Below are 21,313 nucleotides of genomic sequence, written 5' to 3'. Positions count from 1 at the left end.
TCATTGCTCTATTTCTACCAGGACATAGCAAATTGTAAGGGATACCAGCTTTCCTAACAGACAGAGAAGAAACAATTTTGAGCTGAGCTTGGAAAGGCCCATGTCCTGAGCTGTTGTCAAAAACAATAGCAATCCTAGGTGGCCAACAGTCAGAGAAGGGCACTATCACAGCTTGCCTGAGATTACAATACTGGAGATAAGCAGTGGACCTGCCTACAGTCAGAAATTTTATAGCGAGATCTGAAGAAAGCACCAGACACAGTGGGCCGTGATAAACGTGCACATATCCTGGGGTTGGGAAGGCTGTAAACATCAGCATAAGGTGGTGGAGAGAATCCTAGTTATCTACTCAGATTTGCCTGAATGTAATGTCTTATATGTGAAGAAAGTAAAAGACAGGGCAGCTTCATAAACTACCCGAACTTTTTCAATGTGTTTCTCAATGCGAACGCTGATCCATCAGCAAAGGATGGAAGTCCTCTTGGCTGAACATGCTTAAGCACAACCTTTGACAAGTCAATGTCTGACCACTAAAACAATTTAGAGGAAACCCTAGGAAGACAGATTTTAAAATGAAAAGATTAAACAACATTTTTCTATAAAAAGGAACATTAGGCAGAGCATCAGCTATACCCATTAGAGGCAAGATGGAATTTCCAAAATTAGTCCAGGCAAATCATTGATCAAAATGAAACAGAAACAGCAACAACTACTACTAGGGTGGCGTGTGAGGTGAAGTGGTCAGAACCCAGCACTGCTATATTATCAAACTGTTCAGTTTTCAACGAAAAATTGCAAAACACGTAAAGAAATAGGAAACAGTGACTCAAACACGGGGGAAAATAAGTTAAAAGAAACTTTATGAGGGACCCCAGGTGTAAAACTTGCCTAACAAAAACTTCAAAACTGCTATGAGAATCATGTACAATAAATTAAACTGTTCTAAGAATGACAGGGCCGAGGCATGTGGATCACGAGGTCAAGAGATCGAGACCATCCTGGTCAACATGGTGAAACTTCATCTCTACTAAAAAATACAAAAAATTAGCTGGGCATGGTGGCACATGCCTGTAATCCCAGCTATTCAGGAGGCGGAGGCAGGAGAATTGCCTGAATCCAGGAGGCTTATGTTGCGGTGAGCCGAGATCGCGCCATTGCACTCCAGCCTGGGTAACAAGAGTGAAACTCCATCTCAAAAAAAAAAAAAAAGAATGACAGAAGATGTAACAACAATGATTCATCAAATATATCAACATAAAGATAAAAATGACTGAAAAAAATTCTAAAGCTTTTCAGCTGTATTTTTCCAAATATAGTAACTGAAATGAAAATTTTACTGGAGGGGCAACAGTAGATCTGTCTGGCCTGTAGAAATAATTAGCTATTCTGAAGATAGATCAATTGAACTTATCTTAGGGAGGATAGGGGAAAAAAGAAAAGAATGAGATGAATTAAGAACAAAGCCTTCTCAAAGACCTGTGGGAATACTTCAAGTATACCAGCATATGAATAATTGGAGTCTTGGAAAGAAGAGGAGAGGGGAAAAAGGGGCTAAAATTATTTGAAGTGTAATAATGGTCATAAAATTCACAAATTTAATGAAAAACATTAAATATAACCTCAAGAAGCCAACAAACCATAAGTATGACAAACAAAAGAAATCCACACCTAGAAACAATCAAGTTATTAAAAGTTAAAGACCAAGAGATAATTTTAAAAGGAATCAAAAAAATAACTAATATAAAACATAACCACATTAAGTTTAAAGCAAAATCCTCATCAGAACAAAAAAAAAAAGTCCAAAGCACTGGGTTAGGACATTTACATAGATAAATAAAAAAGACTCTGTGTGTGTGTGTGTGTGTGTGTGTGTGTGTGTGTATGTGTGTATGTATGTGTACCGTTGCTTCTCTTAAGTAACTTAAAAGACAAGAGTATGCTATATGATGTCACTTACATGTAATATCTTAATAAACTGAATGCTTAGAAGCAGGGACTAGAACAGGGGTTACCAAGGGTGAAGGAGGGGGTGAAAGAATTGAGGGGATGTTGACCAAAGAGTGTAACTTTGCAGTTATAAGATAAGTTCTGGAGACTCAGTATATAACATGGTCACCATAGTTAATAATAATGCACAATATACTTAAATTTTCCTAAGAGAATGGATAATAAGTATTCTCACCACAAGAATGTAACTATCTGAGGTTATAGATATGTCATGTAGCTGGATTGTGGTAACCATTTCATATCAAAAATTGTACGGTACACCTAGAATATACTCAATTTTTGTTAGTCAGTTATACCTCAATAAAGCTTAACAATAAGTCTTTTACTTTTAAAAAGTCAATTATATAAAGCAATAATTATACTACTATCCAATAATTAATGTGCTAGAGGAAAAATATCAACTGTTAATCAAGAAGTTTACATATAGGAAAGCTATCCTTCAAAAAATGGAGAAACAAAGATGTTTCCAGATGAACAAATAATGAGAGAGCATTGCTACATTGGTATACCTTCCTTAAAAAAAATACTAAAGAAAGTCCTTTGATCTAAAAGAAGACCAAATGGTAACTTGATTCCACCTAAAGAAATAAAGAGCACCTAAAGACAGTATAAAGATAATATAAACACACTATTTTCTAATATCATCTCTTAATGGGTTATGAAGGTTATAAACCTATATTTTGGGGCTCATAGTATAAGAAGATGTTTTATATATACATGTTGTGTATTGTATCTATCTATATATATATATGGCATTACATATGTATATTATATAATACATAAATTATACACACACACACACACACACACTAGCAAAAAGGAGGTGGAGTGAATGGAGCAATAATGGAGCAAGAAAATTAGAATAGATAAGAAGTTGGTAACTTCAATCCACAGAAAGAAATGAAGAGCACTAGAAAATATAAATATGTGGTCTTAATATTTAAAAAATTAAATATATTTTCATCTTTTTTTCTCCAAACTGTTTTAATAGGCATAGGATTGTACATAAAACAATAATTATAGTATTTCTTAGTATATATGCAAATATATATTGTAATAATAGCTCAAATAAGGGGAAAGACTGAACTATATTGAAGTAAAGTCAGCATTTTACAAATTAGGTTACTATTCATCTGATGTATGTTGTAATAATTGGAAATGCATTTGTAATTTCTACAACACCACTAATAACTAACTGTATTTGTATATTTGAGTGTGTGAAATAAATAAAGGAATTATAATAAGACTAGACCATATTTATCACAAAGAAAGCAATAAAGGAGGACTTGAAGAACAGATATAAGATTCATAGAAAACAAATGGCAAACTGGAAGGTGTACATCCAACCCTGTAATAACTGCATTAAATATAAATGCACAAAACACTGGAATCAAAAGGGAGAGACTATAAGGCAAGATTTTTAAAATATACATATATATCTAATTATATGTGAACTATAAGAAATACACTTTAAAGACACAAATAAGTTGAAAGTGAAATAATAAAAAAGATATTCCATGCACACAGAAATCATAAGAGAGATAGAAATTAGCCAGGATATACAAGAAGTGAACAACTCTATCAAACATTTGACCTAACTGAAATCTGTAGGATGCTTCCTTCTTGCAGAAGAATACACACTGTTTTCAAGTATATATGGAGCATTCTCCACGATACATCATATAGTAAGTCATAAAAAAGTTTTAATGATTGCAAAAGACTTGAAATCATACACAGTATGATTTAAACTAGATTTAAATAAAAAAAATTAAGACAGGATCTCACTCTGTCACCCAGATTGGAGTATTGTAATGTAATCATGGCTCACTATAGCCTCAACACCCTGGGCTCCAGTGATCCACCTGCCTAGCCTCCCAAGTATACGGACCACAGGTGCACACCATCAGGTCAACTAATGTTTTGTTTTTAAAACAGAAATAAGGTCTCACTATGTTGCCCAGGCTAGTCTCGAACTTCTGAACCAAGTGATCCTCCCACCTTGGCCTCTCAAAGTGCTGGGATTACAAGCATGAGCCACCAAATGCAGCCTAAATTAGATTAAATCTAAATGGATTTAAATTATAAATAAATACCAGAAGAAAGTTTTAAAAATTTGTAATTATTCAAAAATTAAAAACACATTTCTAAACCCTTAGGTCAAAGAAGAGAATCACAGAGAAAAGTAGAAAGTAGTGTGAGCTAGGCTGGGTATAATGGCTCTCACTTGTAATCCCAGTACATTGAGAGGCAAAAGCAAGGCTAGGAGTTCAAGACTAGCCTAGCCAACAAAGTGAGACCCCTTCTCTATGAAAATTTTTTTTAAATAACGAGGTATGGTGGTGCACACCTGTAGTCACAGCTACTTGGGAGGCGGAGGTTGGAGGAACCCTGGAGCTCAGGAGTTCAAAGCTGCAGTGAGTACAATCAGACCATTGTACTCTAGCCTAGAAGACAAACTGAAGCCCTGTGGCTAAATAAGTTAATTAAATAAATAAATAAAGGAAAGAAAATAGTGTGAGCTAAATGAAAATAACAAATAAAATTCATTGGATACAGCTAAAGCAGTGCTTTGGGAAAATATATAGCTTTAAGCTGTATAGTAGAAAATAAATTTCTCAAATCAATGGCTTCAGTTTGCATCCTTAGAAAGAAGAAGAAGAAAATCAAATTAACTCAAAGCAAAAAGAAGTCAGGAAATAAGAAAGATCAGATTGGAGTGAAAATCAGCAAAATAGAGTATAGAAAACAAGAGAAAAAATTAATGAAAGTTCAGTTGGTTCTTTACAAAGATCAATAAAATTGACAAACCTTTAGCTAGACTGACCGCCCCCCCCCCGCTGCAAAAAAAGTAAAAAAGCCTCTATTACCGAACCAAGGATTAAAGGAAAAACATCATTACTGACCTTATACAAATGCAAAGACTTATAAAGGCATTCAGTGAAAAATTTGATGCTAACAAATTAGACAGCTTAGATAAAATGGAAAAATTCTGAAAAATATACAAATAATCAAAAAATGGATCAAGAAGAAACAGAAAGTCTAAATCTACCCAGAATTATTTTAAAAATTGAATTAGTAATTTAAAGTCTTCCCACAAAGAAAAGCCCAGTCCCAGATAACTTCACTGGTAAGTTCTATCATTAAGAGAGGAAACAGTACCAGTTCTTTATAAAATCTTCTAGAAAATAGAAGACTAAGGATCAATTAACAATTTAATTATGAAGGTAGTATTACCTGGGTACCAAAGTCAGACAAAAACATCACGTGAAAACAAAACTACATACCATATTCATCATGTATATAGACACAAAAATGTGAACAATATATTAGCAAACTGATCCAGCAACACATAGAAAGAGTTCTAAGTGGAATTTATCCTAGGATAAAGGGTTTGTTTAATATCTCTTCATCAGGTACTGTAATACACCAGATTAGTAGATCAATGAAAATTTGGATCACGAGGTCAAGAGATCGGGACCATCCTGGCCAACGTGGTGAAACCCCATCTCTACTTAAAAATACAAAAATTAGCTGGGCGTGGTGGCACACACCTGTAGTCCCAGCTACACGGGAGGCTGAGGCAGGAGAATTGCTTGAACCTGGGAGGCGGAAGTTGCAGTGAGCCGAGATTGTGCCACTGCACTCCAGCCTGGCAACACAGCAAGACTCCGTCTCAAAAAAGAAGAAAAAAGAAAATGGATGATCACAATAGATGCAGAAAAATATCTGACTAAACCCAACACCTAATCATGATAGAAATTCTCAACCAACAAGGATCAGAAGAAAGCCATCTTAACACTATAAAGAACATCCGCAAAATAAAGCAGCTAATATTATACTTAACAATAAAAGACAGATTGCTTTTCCACTAAGATCAGCAACAAGGTAAGGATGTTTGCTCTCATGATTTCCATTCATCATTGTAGTGGAGGTTCAAGCCAGTAAAATGAGTTAAGAAAAATAGATAAAAGTAATCCATCTTACTGGAAAATAAGATGTAAAACTGTCTTTCTTCATGGAGTTTGATCCTATATATAGAAAATCCAAAGAAACAAAAAACTGCAAAACTGATGAATGAGTTCAGCAAGACTGCCAAATACAAGATCAATATGATCAATATACAAAAATCAAGTATACTGCCATATACCAGCAAAATGAATACAAAAATCATATTAAAAATAATTTCATGAACAACTGCATCAAAAAGAATAAAACATTGAGAAATAACTTTAACAAAAGTATTATAAGACTTGAACACTAAAAACTACCAAATCACTGAGAGAAATTAGAGAAGAACCAAACAATATTCCATGTTCATAGACTGTAAAACTCAGTAAAAGATGGAAATTATTCCTAGGTATGTCTACATATTAAACATACTATATAAACCTATAAAAATGCCAGCAGGTTTTCTTTCTTTCTTTTTTTTTTGAAGAAACTTACATGTTGGTTTTACAATTTATAAGAAAAGGAGAGAAAATGTGAAAATAACTTTGAAAAGGAAGAACAAAGTTGGAGTACATACACTTTTTTATTTCAAAACACAATATAAAGCTACAGTGATCAAGGCAGTTTGGAACTGTCATAAGATGAGACATGTAAGTCACTAGAACAGAACTGAGAATCCAGCAATCAACCCTCATATTTACAGTAAATTGATTTTTTTAATTTACTAAGGTGCCAAAGCAATTTAAAGGAGAAAGGATGGTCTTTTTAACAAATGGTGCGGCAACAACTATATATCCATGAGCTAAAAGATAAATTTAGATGCTGACCTCTCACCATAAACAAAAGATGCGCAAAGCTGATTACAAACCTGAATGTAAAAACTACATCTATAAAAGTTTAGAAGAAAACAGAAAAAAAATCTTCCTGGCCTTAAAGCATGACACAAAAAAGAAAAATAACTAATAAATTAAATTTTATTGAAATTACAAACTTTTTTTCTCAAAAAAATCACAGGCATATGAAAATGTAAGCCATAGATGAAGAAATTACTTTAAAATAATATTTAAGAGAACGTGTATTTGGTAAATATACCAAATAGATGAAGAACTCTTAAAACTCAATAAAAGAAACAGCTCAATTAAAAATTCACTAGATATATGAAGACATTTCATCAAAGAAGATACACAGGAATATCTATATACATGTAAAAAGATTCTCAGAAACATTACTCTTTAGGGAAATGCAAATTAAAACTATGATGAGATAACACTACACACTCACAATGGTGGCCATATTTTTAAAAATCAGACAATAATGAACCTTGGCTAGAATGTGAAGAAACCAGTGCCAGCATATATATTGCTGGTAGGTATGTAAAATCATGCAGCTACATTGAATAGTTTAGCAGTTTCATAAATAATTACAAATAAATTTACCATAAAAGCTAGCAATTCCACTCCTACATATTCAAAGAGATTAAATGTATGTCCACACAAACATTTGAATGTGAATGTCATAGCAGCATTAGTCATAATAGACAAAGAAAACTGAAAAATAATCCAGATTTTCATCAATGGGTAAAAGAATAAAGAAAATGTTTATCCATTAATGAAATATTATTCAGCAATAGAAAGTAACAAATAGTTAATGCATGCTAAAACGTGGAGTAAACTAAAAAATCTTACCCTCAGTGAAAGAAGGCAAAGCCAGAGACTACATATTGTATGATTCCAATTGTATTAAATATCCAAAAAGGCATATCCAGAAACCTGGAATGAAGATTAATTGCAAATGGGCATGAGGTATCTTTTTGAGGATGATGGAAATATTCTAAATTTGTATTATGGTGATGGTAGCACAGCTCTATAAACTTACTAAAATAAAAAAAATCACTGAATTGTATACATAAAATTGGTGAATTCTGAAGTGTGTAAATGACATCTCAATAAAGCTATTTCAAATCATTGAAGAGAAACATGATTGATCTTTGGTTAGATGATTATTGGAAAAGAAGCACCTTTTTCTAATATTCAGTAAAATATCCTGATACAGAGCATAATTTTTAGTAAAATATTCTGATATTTTTCTCATTACTAAATATCAAATTCATGGTAAAAATGCAATCCTTTTGTTACATTTTCCTGCATTCTAATGCAAGTGGTATGCGATCATGTTTCTGCCTCAGAGCCTTTGCATCTACAATTCCCTCTGTCTGGCATGCAGTTCCCGAATTAGTCTGAAATCTCTATGACTCAGTTCTTCACTCAGTATGCTAACCATTTGCAGCCTCCTTGAAGAAGACCGCCCTACATGAAACAGGCCTTCTAGTCTATCTCATCCCCTTTAATGTATACGTTTTCATCATGACATTTCTTTAAAATCCATTACTAAATAACACAAGTGCTCTAGAATATTTGGCACATTCTAGGAACTAAATGTAACTACTAATTGAGTGAATGAATGATGTCACAGATATAGCTGTCACCATGCATGATAGAACTTGAAACTATATTTTAGAAAACTTTTTATTAAAATACAGAGAGGATAAGTATAGCAAAGTGTGCATTTGTTTCACTAGCTATGCTACAAATTTTCAAGGCTTGGAAATATTTACCATATATTTATTACAGAAACTTTTCTTATGGAATAAAACGTAGAGAAGAAAAATCTCTAAAGTACCACTTGAACCTTCTATCTGCATGTAGAACACATTTTGAATTGATACCCAATCTTATTCCTTCCTTCAGCTACATTTATCACTGGCTAATGTAAACAGGCTATTGATGTCAAAGGCTTTTATAATAATCTTTGATGGGAAAATTATTATTGGGACCCAGTCAGTAAATAGGGAAGGTTTTGTTAAAGCATCCAGTGGTCACTCGTAGGCACACAAAGAGAGTCCCCATCTTTTAATCAGGATAGTAGAACAGAAAGAATATTAAAATAGGAAGTTGTCTGGAAAAGGAAAGTAAAAGAATCTTTTAATATACTATTTCATTAATGGTTAAATGATTAATCCTAAGATGTTACAAGAGAAGAAAGCTAGCTGGGGAATATTAGTAACCAAATGCATCTCTTCTTGTTGTCCTTACTTGTGGAGTCCTATTAACCTGAAATTCTGGTTTATCATGGACCCCTTATTTACTGCTTTCTAAGGGAGGTACAGAACTTTTCTCTTCTTCTGGTGGCTTTGGAAGCAGAAATTGAGCATAAGTCACTCAGTCCCTTTATCTTTTTTGTCTCAGAAGCCGAATGTTTATAGCAATCACAAGTTGTCCTTGTGATCTGCCCTGTGGGAAGCGACTTGGATTTGCCTACTCCTTCCATGATTGGGCAGGCAAATCTGCCTGATCCTGGCCCTCAGGTTAAGAAGATGCCCTGTCCATATTCTCTGATATCACCTTATCAGTAATAAAAGTAACCTTTTAGTCCTTATGTGTCTTATTTATTTCTATGATAGCCATTTAAAAAAATAAAGATCAAGCAGAAAAGATCTATTTATTAATCCTCCCCAAATAACCAGAAATAGGTCTTAACTGGTTGGCATTAATATCTTAACTGAAGAAACGGAGGCAGTAAGAATTAGGGAGTACTGAAGTCCATAATAGTCCATCATTTCTCAATTATTTTATGCCATGTCCATTTCCTTAGTTCCTCAATAGTCTCACAAAGCCTTCCTAATTAAATTTAAGAAATGAGCTGACAGAAAAAGTATATCTTCTTTGGTATTTTCAAGTATACCTGCCACTCAATAAACTAGAAGTGGCTATAGAGAGAAATAACTATAGAGACCAGGAATATCTGAAACAAGAGACTAAGATTGCTATTTTTCTAGTCTACTAATTTAGGGACAGTTTAATCCAAACCATTTGAGATGTCAGGAGTGGAAAATGGATGAAGTTATTTTTACCAAAACACTTTTTAAAGAATTTCGGTGCACATTTTGAAGAAGATTATGTCAAATAAACAACTACTCTAATATAAAGGACCCATAGTATCAATTATTATCACTGTCAATCAGAGAGTAAAAGCATTCTACAATGGGCCTTGACAGAACCGACTATTAGGATTGTTTCTGCAACACTGGAAACACGTAAATGAATACACTCAAGAAGGCTTTGACACAACAGGTTTAACAGATAGGGCCTCATTACGTCAGTCAGTGGAATTCAATTACCAGGAGGCATAGATGGACATCCTAGTGCAGAGCTTGGATTAAATCTGCCTAAACATTTTTGAGGTCTAGTTCAAAATATACAGGAAATCAAATCCAAGCTCTTAATTCCCTGAGATTATTTCTTTAAGGTACGATGACCTCTATTTTATTATTAAGTAGAAAAATAATTATGAACTCTATTGGAAGATATGTCATTTTCAATGCTACAATTTGAATATTCGCATTTTTAATAACTTGCAGGTAAAATCCTGTGTTATTAAAGAAGTTCTCTCCCAAAAGACAGATATGGCCAACACTTAACAGGGTAGGTGGTAGCTAGCCTCAAAAGATGGCTCCCTAATGAACCATACTTTCCAGAATTTACATCTCTGTGGACTCACCTCCTCTTAGGATGGTGCGTTGACCCTGTAACTCACTTTTAGACCCCAAAAAATGCAGCAGAAATGATGCTGCATGACTTCCAAGGCTAGGTCATAACCATCTTGCAGCTTTTACCAAGGTCTGTAGCTTTTACCAAGGTAAAAGGTTGAAATGTTCATTTTGGAGGAAGTAACTTACCCTATAAGAAACTGCCATGCTTTGTAAGAGTTAACCATGTGAATAGGCTGTAGGGAAAATGAAAGATACCAAGCTTACAGCTATTACAGCCATCCCAGCAGACCTGTCAGGAATGTAAATGAAAAAACTATATTGGATATCCAGCCCAACCATGCCTTCAGCCCTGCTGTGATCTGACTACAACTACATAAGAGGCACGAGGTGAGACCCATCCAGTTAAGCCCAATCAAATACTAAGAGCAGAAGAGAATAATACATTGTTTGTTTATACCTCTGAGTGCCAGGGTGGTTTCTAATGCAGTTATAGATAAATTGTATTGGGTATTGAGTGAAAAAAATTCGGACTAGGTAGGAATTCGAGTTCTTGATTCTTAGGCTGCCATTCACTACTTGTGTGGTCTTACATAAATCAAAATGTATTTGCATCCTATGTTTTCATGTGTAAAACAAACAAAGTAGATTACACCTAGGTCAGGTCTGAGCAGAATATTATAGATATATAGTAAATTTTGCAGTGACTGGCTCTTTGGTTTTCAGCAGATTTTCAAAGGGATATCAAATGTAAGAAGAGATTTAAAAGATCAGGGTATCTCTAATGACTTTGGCTTGAAATGTTCATTATTTTATGAAAGCTGAAAAGAAAATATAAGCTTATAGATAGTCTATGGTATTTAGTTAAGAATATTTTTGTGATTAAATTTTATAAACAGAGATATCAGGTCACATTATTTAAGAATGTGTTTAAATCTGTGTTTGGTCCAAATGGTACTGGGTTCCCATCCATCCTTAATACACTCCCCCAGAAATTGCAATTATAAAAACCTACTAAATTAAGATAAAACTTTTGAAAAATGAAAGAAGAGACAACAAATGAAGTAGAGATTTCTTTCTGGAATTACATTGCCAGTCTTGGGGCCTTGCAAAGAAGGTATCTTCCAATGCCTACCATGATCACATTAGCCTGTATTTTCCTATCTTCATTGAATCATCCAAATCTACTCCAAGCTTTAGATTCAGTTTCCATCAGTAGAAACAGAACTATTTTTATGTGTTTTCCCAAAATAAAACAACTTCTCAAAACAATAAAATTTACTGAATAACTACAATGTGCCAGGAACTTTTCCATTTATCAAATAGATTTATCAAAGTGTTCAGAGTCAAGATAAGCTTATTAATTTTTGATCTTTCTCCCTGATAGAATATAGTTCCACAGGGGCAAGGATCTGTGTCGGTTTTGTTTACTCACATATCCCAAGATGCATCCCTAGAATTATGTTTCACATATAAAGATAATAAATATGGGTAAGATGAATGAATGAATATGTGTGTATGGAGGAGAGAAATTTGAAAAGGAAGTAACTAGCAATAAAACATTGGATTGCATCCTGAAAAATGTGATCCCTGTAAGAAAATATTATATAGGTAGGAACAAAAATAGAAGGTAGCAGGGTTTTTTTTTGTTTGTATTTTTTTTTTTTTTTTTTTTTGCCTAAATTGGACATATGAGAGGCTAAACCAAAGGAACACAATCAACATCCAGGACCAAGGAAGAAAGATAAAAAATTGCCATTGCTACCAAGTCCTGTGCATTTCATGGAGAATCTTTCTTTAGAAATCAGAACAATATTTTAGACCCAGTGTGGTGGCTCACACCTACAATCCAGCACTTTGAGAGGCCAAGGTGGGTGAATCACTTGCGGTCAGGAAGGAGATCATGATCCCAGCTTGGCCACCATGGAGAAATCCCATCTCTACTGAAATCCCATCTCTACTGAAAAGAAACAAACAAACAAAAAATTAGCTGGGCATGGTGGCACATGCCTATAGTCCCAGCTACTCACGACACTGAAGCATGAGAATTGTTTGAACCTGGGAGGGAGGCAGAGGCTACAGTGAGCCAAGAGTGCACCACTGCACTCCAGCTTGGGCAACAGAGCCATACTTCATCTCAAAAAAAAAAAAAAAAAAAAAAAGAGAGAATAACGTTCTGAAATATTAACAGAGTTTAGATGCCAAAGAGACAGGTGGACTAAATCCCAAATGACAACCTATTTGCTAATCACTATTTTTCTTGCTTTAAGAAATAAATATCAAAAATATTTATTTTCCATTAAAGGGGAAATCATGATAATGATACAGCAACAAACTGAAGTAGCCTATTTAGAATATTGCTTGTAATACAGCAGGACTACTTACATATAGGCAGGATTGCTTATTTTCAGATCATCTAAAACTAATCAAAGTTTAAACTGGAAAACAATGTTCCTTATCTTATAAATATTTAAAATTCACATGTGTACATGCATACACACTCACACACACACACACACTCACATACACACTCAAATGTACTTCACCTAAATACAAATGGCCACCATGGTGTTTCATATCAATTACTTAATAATGGTCTCCTATTTTCTAAGGATTGGGAAATTTGTTTCATTTTACCAAAGTTATAAATGAGCCCATTGCAACTAAAAATTTCCTTACATATTGTCTTTCATAATTCTCTCCCTTCTTTGCATCTATTCTTATTTACTACCCCAAAAGAAGAAGATTTCATACTTTTTGTTAACAACTTTTATTTTGTAGGGTAGGAAGAGATACTGACAGCTCTGGCCCATTTCTTGGGTTATTTCTCTGTGGTAACAACCTCTTTGTTGCTCATTTTCCTTGCTGTGCCTACAACCTGATTCAGGCTTGCACTGACTGGAGATAAAATCACCTGAACACTGGAGGTGCAGGTTAATGGTGACAGTTCTAAAGTAACAGTTAAGTTAACTGAAGTGAAACTCATCCCCCATTGCAGTTTATTTACTCTCTTGGTCAATTTTTTAAATGACACTTATTAGAAGTCTCTCTAAATGAATGAGTATTAACATGGAACATTCCCTCTGACAACTAAGTAACAGGAGAAAAGGAGAAAATTTTCTCCTATTAATCATTGATATAAATGTAGCAACATAACAAAAGGTTAAACTGAGATGTCTGATGTCAGAATCACACTCAGGTGAACACTTTTCCCAGGGCTTCAAATTTTATTCAACAGTTAGAGGTTCATATGCTTGTTAACCGCAGATCACTTACACTAACTTTCCTGATTTTGTGAGTAATTATATACTAATAATTCTCCAAAAACTTGTATTTCATCAAATTGCTGACCTCAGCAGAAAAAAAAAGAAATGGTAAATTTCTAGAATCTTGATTTGCAAATGGGTTATTTAGGGGACAAGTAGATGTTTATTTTTATTTTTATTTTACTTTAAGCAACTTCTTTCCATAGTGACAGAAGCAACTAGTATGAACTATGTTCCCTTGCAAGACAGAATGAAGAAAAGTCATGTTCATGAGGGCAGTTTCCAAGTCAACATCACAAAGGGAACTTTCATCTGACATATTTTTCCACACTGGGAAAAGTCAAGAAGACATTCAGGACATGGAAATTTCATATGACACAGAAGTCCTATCGTCTACAGTTTTCAGTGAGATCTAAAAAACTGATGAAATGATGGATTTGAATTTTTTTGAAACCCATAAGTCACAGTAGATAATTCTAAAGTCAAGGAAAACATTTTGTGATCAAACCTGGAATATCTCTGAATCAATCTTACAACTCCATGATTACAAAACTGTAGCCCACAAATCCAAGCTTTGTTGTCACTTAGGGCTTAATAAATAATACCAGGTACTGCTAGATCTTGTCTGATAAACCTCCAAGCAAATTAGAATTGCTTTAGGATGAAAAATCAGCAGGTGGCACTCTTTCCTCTACATCCATACATTTTTAATCACTTTTTTAGGGCAGAATATTAGAGGTCACATCTCAAGAGGTGGATACCTAAGGTCTTGGGTGAACAGTGTAAATCAGTGTTGAAGACAAGAGACACCACTTGTGCAATGGAGAACTACCAAATGCATCTTAAATTGATTCAGTAGAAGCACCCTAAACCTATTCAATAGAAGCAGTATGAACTATTGATAAGTCGTATTGATAAGTAGCTACTACTTCATTCCCATGAAAGATTAATACATTTGTGGTTCAAAAATCGTGTCTTAACCAACATGAAGAAAAAAAGTTTCTGCACATATGAAATCATCTTCACATTTTATTCCCCTGTCTTCTCAGCATATTATCAATCAAAGCCTTTCTAAAGAGATAAGGTTCTGTATGTGACTCTAGTCAAGCTTAGAGCAGGGACTAGATGGACTGACTAGGCAGACAGATGAGGAAAAATACAATGGTGTCCTCTTAATAAGTGCACATTAGAGCACCAATACTTTCTATAAAGAAGGCCAGTCTGAGCAATGTTGCCTTAACTACTATAACTACTTCTCTGTATATCTACAAAACTTATTAACATTGTTCATAATGAAAAAGAGGCATTGAGAACATGTCTGCTCAAAGGCTAAGACAGCTTAATAATTTTAATGATAAATGTTCATTTGGAGATAAAAAGAGACCATTTCAATTGTCTATTCAAAACGAAAATTTCTAACACATATCTGCATATTTAGTCTTTGCCATTGCCAAGAGTAATCCTGGTTTCACAAACTTCAGAAAGATGCTCTCGTTTTTATTAACAATGTGAAGTTTGGTAATTTGTCCTTTACATACTAAAAAGATACTCAGAGAAGACCCTTGTGGAGGGTCTGCTATAGTGAACTGATTTGTATCTGGTCTTATTTGAGGGATTCATGGGCAAATTACAAAACTAACCTGATTTCCTTTAAGGGCTTAACAAATAGAAGATCATTTTGAAGGCTTAAATTTGAGATATAAAGTAGTGCTTGTTATTTTTATCCATAAAATATAGCAAATGTTAGAATAAATTAGAATTCCATAGTTTAAATGGTTTTCATAGATTTCTAAGACCACTTATACATCCTATTTCACCTGAGATGCCCCATTTGGAGCTGCCAAAGGGTATAGTGGAAATAAGACCAAGTAAAGATGTTCTGGATGACTGGATGAGTGATAAATACAGAAACAATTTGGGTTGGTATCTTCTTCCCACTTGCAACTAAGACGAGAGAGATGGGTAATACCATTTGAAGAGAAGTGTCTATTAGTCTTTTAGTGTAGACGAACCTGAGAACCCTTAGCGACTTGTAGTTCTTATGACAATATTTACTTTCCTTTTATTAGAAATGGATTTCGGAAACAGAACTGATGAGGGAGGAGACATCCATGGGTATGAAGCATGGATTCCATAGGGCATTTCAAAATAAGCTAGTTGCTCTTATTTAATCAATGCGTTCTTTGACTGAAAAGCTCAGATAAGCCAACATTCCTCTCTTAGACCCTCTTTTAACTGTATGTCATCACATATAACCTTCCTGGGTAACTGCTCATTATGCATGATGGCATACCCACCTGTGAGAACATGATGGAGAAAGCATTATGCTCATCAGAGGCTATGGGTTTAGCCAACTTGCCTGAATAAGCCCTGAGATTTCTAAGCCTTTTAGCCTGACTCTTTCAGTTCCTGCTCCATCCTCAGCCCTTTCTCTGGTGACTATTTAAAAAGGCAGCAAACAGCCTGGCAGCACCACACATGTCTGAACGAAGTAAATAGCTAACCTTTTAAAGACTTAAAAGTTTGCTATACAAGAAATGCAACTGGAATTGAGTAGTTAGTAAGACTCAATCTTGGGTAGATTCAATAGGTTTGTTTCAGCCACTAAAAAGTCAACCCATACCTTAAACATTGGTTGTTACAATAAAATGGTAGGTTTTGGGAAAGTCACTTGGAAAAAAAGTAGAAAAGTCTAAGTTAGGTTGTGTACACAAAAACCGGACCCATAAGTAGCTTCTTATAGTCACTGATGATTTAGTATGAATTGTAAATGACTCCTTAAATTCACATTCTGGGGCCCTTGTTCCTAAAATAGACTACAGGGTGTTGAGAAGCACAGTATATTATTTCATTAAGTGCTTTTTGGGAGAAGGGGATTTAGAGGTAAAACTGCTGGCTTTGTGTGACAAGGTCATGACCTTTGACAACTTTGGAGCTTATCTCTTTCATCTTCTCACTCCTCAGAGACCCCTAACTTGCAGAGGAATCAAGCCCAGAAGCCTGGGCTAGGCAGAATTCATCATTGTGGTGGAGCCAGGTTCTCTCTTTCCCTCTTTCTCTTTCTCTTTCTGTCTCTCCCTCTTTCTCTCTCTCTCCCTTTTTTCCCCCTCTAAACAAAACAGATCTGAACTGAGCCAAGGAAACAAAAATGTATTGTTCCTCACAGATGGAAGCGAGTGTCGCCTAGGTAACCAGATTAATCTCCTTTTTCTCTCCCTTCCTCTCTTGTAGTGCGGTAATCGGTGGGCTCTTTTCACAAAAAAGCCAGCCTCAAAGCTGGGGCTCTAACTAGGTTCCTAATTAGCTGCAATTTACAATGAAGACAACATGATGAGATAATAGAAATTTGCAAAATAATGACATACCTCAGCAAAATATTCCTCCTCCTAAGAACCATTTTTATACAAAAACAATAAAGAGGGCCCTTCTAAAGCAAAGCTGGAAAATGGTGGTGTATTATGTGACACAGAACATTATTGTTCGCCTCTTGTTCCCCCAATCAACAGCTTATTGTTTGGCATCTTAAATAAAAATGACTCAAATACAGGCCACATAATGATCTCCATTGCGCTAATACACTGTATATACTGAGTAGTCAAAAATGTACGGGAGCCAATGCCAGTGGGGCTGATAAAGTAGCAGGGCCTAGGAAGGTAATTTACAATACAATGCAATAAGCATTATTACTGTTCTTAATCACACATATCTTTCTGATTCCTGTCAGGATGCAACTCTGACATCAAAAAAGGGCACCCAAAAGGAGGACAGCTAGTTAATGAAATATGATGGATCACATTTGTTTTCATGTGGTGGTTAGCTCAAATGAAGCAGCCTCCAGACTGTTAGCCAACAGTATTCTCTTGTGTGACATCAAAGACTACCATTCAATGGGGACAGAAAAAAAAAATCACAGTAAGACAGCACAGAGGGAGGAGCTCCTAGGAACTGAAAGAACCATTAATAGTAATCTCTACCTTATGTCCAAAAGAACAGAGCATGAGGAAGAAAGGCCAAGGCCAACCAGTCACTGATTTCACAATAAGGAGCATCGGCACCTATGCTGATTTAGAGAGAATGGTGCAGTTAACATGTGGTGGGCAAGATTTCACATTTTGCAACACAAGAGCAATTTGTCACTAGTGACAGGAGGTACATACCCTCGTGCCTTGCCTGAATCAAGATTACAGTGCCCTATGGAACATGGAATCCAAATAATAAAACAGAATCCAATGCCATGTTTTGCATCAACAAGAATCATTCATAAATGGCAACAGATTGTCTAACCAATCAGGGGAAAAAAAACAACCATACACAAAAAGTAAGTCTACATTTGCTTATGGACTAGTAATTGCAAGGAGTACAGCTGCACATACTTGAGAACTAATGGCCCCTGGACTTCCCCATAAATAACTACTGACTAAAAACCAGTTGGCCAGGGATAGAAAAAGCATTAACCCCTTGGTCATTTGGCCCTCAGCAACAACAAGACAACTAGATCCCCTCACAGAGTAATTAAAAGGTAACAAGTAGCACAGATTAGAGAAGGTGCCAAATGGGCTCTAATGACTTTGGAGGAAAAATTGTTGTATTTGGTAATAACATTTGCAGAAACGCAAAAAAAAGGAAGACCATCTGGGTGTATCACAACCCCAAAGAGTTTGGCATCCGCCTTTTGGAAATGTGGCCATAATATATTGACTTGCATAGGACTATCAACCTTTTCCAAAGATTTTTTTTTTAATTGAATCTTAGCCAACAGAGAAAGAGAGCAAAAGGCTGTGACATCATGCTGAAAACCACGGATTGGTGGTCAGTTTCCTGGGTTTCTGCTTCTAGATTTTCCATAGATTTGATGTTGATTGTAAAGTGAGATCTACTCACCAAACCACTTTACATTTCAGTTTTATGTAAACCATAAAAGAAATGTTCTCATCCAAAGAATTCCCTGAGTGACTCAATGTAATATTTTTGGTGGAAATAATAAAAAGGAATGTGTTAAACTATTAACTGACTGTAAACAGTGTGGGGACAAGAATGTTTGTGAGGCATTATCGATCTTCTAGTAGCCTCCATTTAACATCTTTTTAAACTGTCAATAATTGTATTTCTCTTTTAAAATTGTTTGAGGAATGAATAAGGCAAATGCACCAAGACACATCAACTCCTCTTTATCCTCGTGCATCTCTTTTTCAGAAGCTCCCATCCTGAATCAACCCGACAACCTGCCTTTTCTGTTCATCCAATCTGGGGTAGCTGAACTCAGCTAGAAAAAAATCATACAACACGCTCAGTGTGGTGGCTCATGCCTGTAATCACAGCACTTTGGGTAGCCAAAATGTGCGGATCACTTGAGGCCAGGAGTTCGAGACTAGCCTGGCCAAAATGGCGAAACCCCATCTCTATGAAAAATACCAAAATAATTAGCAAGGCCTGGTGGTGCACGCCTGTAATCTCAGCTACTTGGGAAGCTGAGGTGGGAGAATCACTTGAACCCAGGAGGCGGAGGTTGCAGTTAACTGAGACTGTGACACTGCACTCCAGCCTGGGTGACAAAGTGAGATTCCATCTCAAACAACAACAACAAAAAAGAATGCAACGTCATAGACGAGGGCCACTACTCCAGGCACACCTGAGCTCTTAGCCCTCTTCAAGAATCTTCTCAGTTGTCCTTTCACACCTCCCTTCACTCACTTTCGTAGCTGTCTTCAACCTTCACCATTTTCTTTACTTCCCTATCACCATCATTTTCAGATGACCTCACTTCCCACAGAGATGTACTACCTTCCTCGTCCACACACACATCACTTTCTGTAACCCTCCTTAAAACATCTCTGCAGGAAAGATGTGTTGTCAGAGGACTAGGCATCTTTCCCTCTGTTTTAGGTTAACCCCTACTAATGATGGGGATCCACTCTGCTCACATTAACTCAGGATCTTGCTCCATCTGTTTTTCCAAATCCTTATTATATCTTCTGTTCTACAAGCTCATTGTCCTTAACCTATATACACATGCTCAAATCAGTCTCATCCTATTAAATCCTTCCTTCACACCCCCATCTTCCTTCATCTGCCCCCATATCACCTGCTTTCCCAGAGATTCTTCTTTTCAGCCCAGCCTCCCTGATCATGTCCACTTCACAGCCTCCTCTAAAAGATTCTCTAAGTGAAAATTAGAATTTAAAATATGGACTAAAATACCTTCTCCCTTGCAGTTTGTTGCTGTTTTATTATTTGCTTAGAATTTTTTTACCTGTAAGTTTCTATGTATTTATCCACAAACAGCTAAAAGTATTTTAGGAAAGAAAAACACAATATTCAACATATCTGATGCATTAGTTTCTAAGTCCTAACTGTGATGAAATTATTAGAATTGCAGAAAATCAGGCTTGAAAGGAATCTTAATTTTGCGTAAGTTAAAAAATGAGACCTCAACACTTTAGGTCCCATACAAGTTAAGAGCAGAGATATAACCTGGCGCGGTTCCCTGACTCCCAAGTTCAATGTTCTTTCCTCCAGAAATTGAGTTCTATTCTCTAAAATAATCCCTTTCACACATAATTCTTATTAAAAAATTAGAAAACACAATATAACATTGATCAATTTAAAACAGAATAATATATATTATAGTTAGGCCAATTTAAAATATAATAATGCATTTTTTTGAGACAGGGTCTCACTCTGTCACCCAAGCTGAAGTGCAGTGGCACCATCATGGCTCACTACAGCCTCAACCTCCTGGGCTCAAGCAACCCTCCCCCTCAACTACCTATTAGCTGAGACTACAGCTGCATACCCCCATACCCATCTAATTTTTAGAAAAAAAAAAAAAAAAAAAAAAAAATTGTAGAGATGAGGTCTCACTATGTTGCCCAGGTTGGTCCCAAACTCCCAAACTCAAGCGATCCTCCTGCCTTGATCTCCCAAAGTGCTAGGATGACAGGCATGGGCCACCATGCCCAACTATAATGCATTTAAATAAAAATGCTTTCCAGCCTTTAAATCTTTAGATAACATATAGACATCTCTACCCAAGGGAGGCCTACTAATTTTCATAGATCCACAGCAGAACTAGAAAAATAAATTGCCAAATCAGGGATTGGAAATGAATTACATACATATAGAATCATAAAGTTCTCAAGATGAAAGGAACCATAGGGATCTTCTGGGCTCACTTCCAGGTGTTTGTTTGTTGTTTGTTTAATCTAAAGCCTGAGTCTCAGAAAGGAAACAGTCACAAAGCAAGTGAATAGCTACGTTGATTCCACACTGCATCTTCATGTAAAGCTTAAAATATATAGTGATGAAGAGTCAATTTCTCCTAGGTTAGTCAGACACTTGGAGGAAGGAGTAAGTTACCTGTGGAGTTGTACAAAGATCCTCGCAAGTTCACTGCAACTGTGGCTAATTAAATGTGCCCAGTGTCTCAGAGTAGATTTACTACTGTAAGAAGCCATTTTCCTCCAGGGAGAGGCTTTGTAACTTGGTGAATTGAAGCTCCATTTTACTTAACATCATTTGATCTTGATCTGTAAATTATATTCCCCTC

At 35.6% G+C, this 21,313-nt stretch overlaps 1 protein-coding gene across 15 annotated transcripts in view; it reads right to left on the bottom strand.

The window, feature by feature from the left end:
- SOX5 (SRY-box transcription factor 5) overlaps window positions 1–21,313 on the bottom strand; it is a 1,034,770-nt gene that overhangs the window by 458,174 nt on the left and 555,283 nt on the right. The gene's annotated exons all lie outside the window — the stretch shown is intronic.

Source organism: Callithrix jacchus, chromosome 9 (genome assembly GCF_049354715.1).
Source record: "Callithrix jacchus isolate 240 chromosome 9, calJac240_pri, whole genome shotgun sequence".
NCBI lineage: Eukaryota > Metazoa > Chordata > Mammalia > Primates > Cebidae > Callithrix > Callithrix jacchus.
The sequence above is the reverse complement of the archived record's forward strand: the minus strand, read 5'-3'. Positions and strand labels throughout refer to the sequence as shown.